Source organism: Malurus melanocephalus, unplaced genomic scaffold (assembly GCF_030028575.1).
Source record: "Malurus melanocephalus ecotype Western Australia unplaced genomic scaffold, MMel_1.1 scaffold_81, whole genome shotgun sequence".
In the NCBI taxonomy this organism is placed as follows: Eukaryota; Metazoa; Chordata; class Aves; order Passeriformes; family Maluridae; genus Malurus; species Malurus melanocephalus.
In genome coordinates, this window is record NW_026623313.1 from 185,917 (window position 1) to 189,589 (window position 3,673).

The following is a 3,673-nucleotide window of genomic DNA, read 5'->3' on the forward strand; positions in this document are numbered from 1 at the left end:
CGGGACGGGGCGGGGCGGGGAGGCACCGAGGGTGGCGGGGGGCGGCACCGGGGGTGGTGCGGGGGGCGGTGCGGGGGCGGCAACCGGGCACCGGCACCGGGCACCGCGCACCGGGAATCGAGAATCGTACACCGGCTGCGTTGCGCAATGGGTACCGGCCCCGACTCTGCGCTCTGGACGCGGTGTAGCGGATGCTGCTCAGCGGGGACCGGGCACCGGGCGGTCCGTACCGTGCGCCTTGTGCCGGCTGCTGCACACCTGCTACCGGGCCGTGGATCGCGGCTGCAGTGTGCTGTGTACTCGGTACAGCACGCTGAACACCAAGCGCCATGCACCAAAAACAGTGGGCACTGACCACTGCTCAGCAGCATCACAGGCCATACACCGGGTGCCAGGTATGAAATTGGCATCAGCGGTACCAGTGCCGTGTACGAGGTACCGGGTGCCACGTGTTCTGTATGATGGCACTATGCACAAGGCAGCTGGCAACCGGTGTTGGCATGGCACAGCAGGTACAGCACCCTGGGCACGACCGAGCCTGTGGCACCAGTGCTGGTACCAGTGCCAGGTGCTGCATCCCGGGCATTGCACAGAGACAGTGGGTGCTAGACACTGCATACCAGGCACGGGCAYGAGTACTGGGCACTGCACCACGCAGGGCACAACATGTGCCAGCACCAGCATTGCACTCTGGCACTGGGTACCACGTCCCACACCCTGAATACTTAGTGTTAGCACCAAGCTCGCCATGGGGCCTGCTCTTCAGGTCTGCTTGTTCTCCTRGACCAAGCCCTCCTGCCCTGACTCTGTCCCCTGCCTGTCATCTCCCTGTGCCTGCCTCGTGTCCCAGCAGTGCAGGATGGTGCCATGGGGACCTGGGTCCAAACTGTCTCAGGCTCTCTCTCAACACTTCCTCCAGGCACTGCCAGCCAGGACCACAGATGGGGAGACCTCGATAAGCCCACTGTGGTTGCTGGCAACACGACTGGAGGCAGGTTCGCCATGTTTACATGCCAGGGAGAGAACAGTGCCAGCTCCTGCCTCGGCCTGGTGCAGACCAAGCTGTACAGCCCATGAGCAGGACCCTGCTGGGACCATGGATGGGTCTGTGGATGCACGGCATGTCCATGCTCTGGCCGGCCTGGGACAGTGTGGCAGGGCAGTACTCTCTCCAGGTGTCACTCCAGGGGTGTCCGGCAGCATGCCTCTGCGATATCAGTGCAGATCATTAACCACCTTTATCGGGCATTGGGTTCAATGTCCTGGGCAGGGAGATTGCRTCCTCAGGCTGGGCAGGTGTCTGAGGGCCTCACGAATGACTGTTCCTGCCCTCGGTCCTGTCTCACCGGGGGACTGGGCAGTGTCCCGCACTGCGCTCCAGGCTGATGCCTTGTGTGCTCCCTGCCAGCGGGGCCGCCACCGGGGTTGCAGGACAGGGGCACCCCCGTGCCTGTAGACACCTCCGAGGCACCCCAGACTGAGACAGACAAGAACGAGCTCCTGCTGCCATCTCATGGCTGCTCACAGCCAGCTCTGTCGCTTGCCCTGCACCGGCCGATCTCAGAGCCGAGGCAGCAGGACAGCCCCGGCCCGAGGACTTCTGTGAGCTTCCCAACCTGGACACTGTAGCTCTCGCTCACCCGGGCAGGGGATGGCTCTCCCAGCCTGTTGTCACTGTGTTTCCCSTTGCTGGGAGTGGGACTCTGCCACCTCTTTCGGTTTAAAACAATTGCCTCTTGCAAGAAGATAAAAACACACTTCTTGGTAAAAGGCCTCTCTCCATCTTTCTTAYAAACCTGTTTATATACTGAAAGGTTGCAATAAGACGTTCCTCAGCCTTCTCGACGTTGGACAACAAAAATCTCTTCACGGGAGAGGTGCTCCAGCCCCTCGATCATTTTGTAGCCTCATCTGGCTCGTCTGTACCTACTCCAACAGCTTCATGCCTCTCCTGCRCTGAGGACCACAGATGCTGTACTACAGGTGGGTTCTCAAGAGTGTGGAGAGSAGCAGAAGCATTACCTCCCGTGCCCCGCTGAGCATGCTCCTTATTTTCCAGTCTCGGATGTAATCTGCTTTCTGGGCTGCAAGTGCACATTGTCGGCTCACACACTATTTTTAATCCACCAGTGCTCCCAACTCCTTCTCTCCAGGGCAGCTCTCCGTCCACCCCATCCATCCCATCCATCCTTCGATCCATCCGATCCATCCATCAGTCCATCCCTCAGACTGAACTGGTACTGGGGTCGCCCCGGCCTGGGTTCAGGACCTCGCACTCGGCTCCGTGGAATGTCAGGCTGTGCCACCGCAGCGGCTTTACGGTGCCCCGTAATCTGCTCGTGGCGGGGGSAGAGGGGCCCCGTGATCCCGGTTACTCCCCGCTGCCGCCGCTAGGCTGTGCTCCCCGTCCGCGGGAGAGGCGGCGGGGACCGGCCGGGGGCTCGGCTGGGGCCGCTGCCGGGGCTGTGGGGGAGGCCGTGCTGGAAGGGGGCCGGAAGGGCTGCGTGAGTCAGCCGCTCTCAGAGCCGCCCGGAGGGGACTTCCGAAGGGAACCGGCTGGGCCATGACACATCCGCGGCCGGAGGATGCCGCGTGGAGCCGGGGACACCGCCAGCTCCCGGGAGGTCCCCACTGCGGGGCCAGCCCAGCTTGGCGACAAGCGCAGCAGAGGCGGGAGAGGAAATGCTSCCTTTAGCCATGGGGATGTGGAGCTGGGGGTGGCAGGTCCCATCCTGTGTGTCACTTTGCTCCAGTGGTGCTGTGGCTCTACTCATGCCACAGACCCCTTGTCAGGTCCGACCTCATCTCACCGGTGGGACCTGTGGGTGCAGATACAGGCACTGTGGGACCCTCTGCCTCTCTGTCCCTCAACCCTCCACCAGACACTGCTCATGGAGGGTCCTGGCTGCCCATTCTCTTCGTAAGGAGGGACAGCTTCTTTATGTGACTTTGTGCAGTGTCACCCASGAGCTGGACAATTTTCCCAGACTGCATCCACTAACCCTGATTTGCTCTCCCACAGCCGGGGGCTGGGGAGGGGGGGAATTGGGGTGTCCCAGGGGAAGGCATCCCTTGACTCATCCCCAGGAAAACCCAGGCTGTGAGAAGGCTGAGCCTGGGTTCCGAGGACTGTAAACAGCCCAAAGCATTTAGCTGGACATAGYCTGTCACGTCAACTGTGTGTCACCACACTGTCACTGTCTGAGTCATGAGCCATGCTGGGGCCAGTGGGGTTGCACAGGGGGGACATTTGGAGATCTAGAGGGATGTGGACAGATCCCAAGCCTGGAGACAGCTGCTCTTCTTTCACACAGAGTTCAAGTGGAACCCTCTTGGCCCTCTCCCAAAGGTCCCCTTCCTCTCATTTCCCTCTGTCTGACCCCTCAGATATGGACAGGGGCTTGGGGACAGCACAAAGATTTTTAAACAAGAAGAAAATCAACCAGCACAATGGTGTGTCCACCATGACCACCATGCAGGACTCAGCACCTGGCAGAAGGCTCAAATCCAGGCTCCCCCTGCTTTGTGCCCCTTGGGACCCTGGCAGGCCAGGACCTTTCTCCGAGGACATGAGAACAGGACTCCGGAGAGAACCCGGGGCTGGCATTCCGTTATCACAGGAGACGGGAGGCAGCCCCAGGCTGCTCTCAAGTGGTCCTGGCTGATTAGTGAC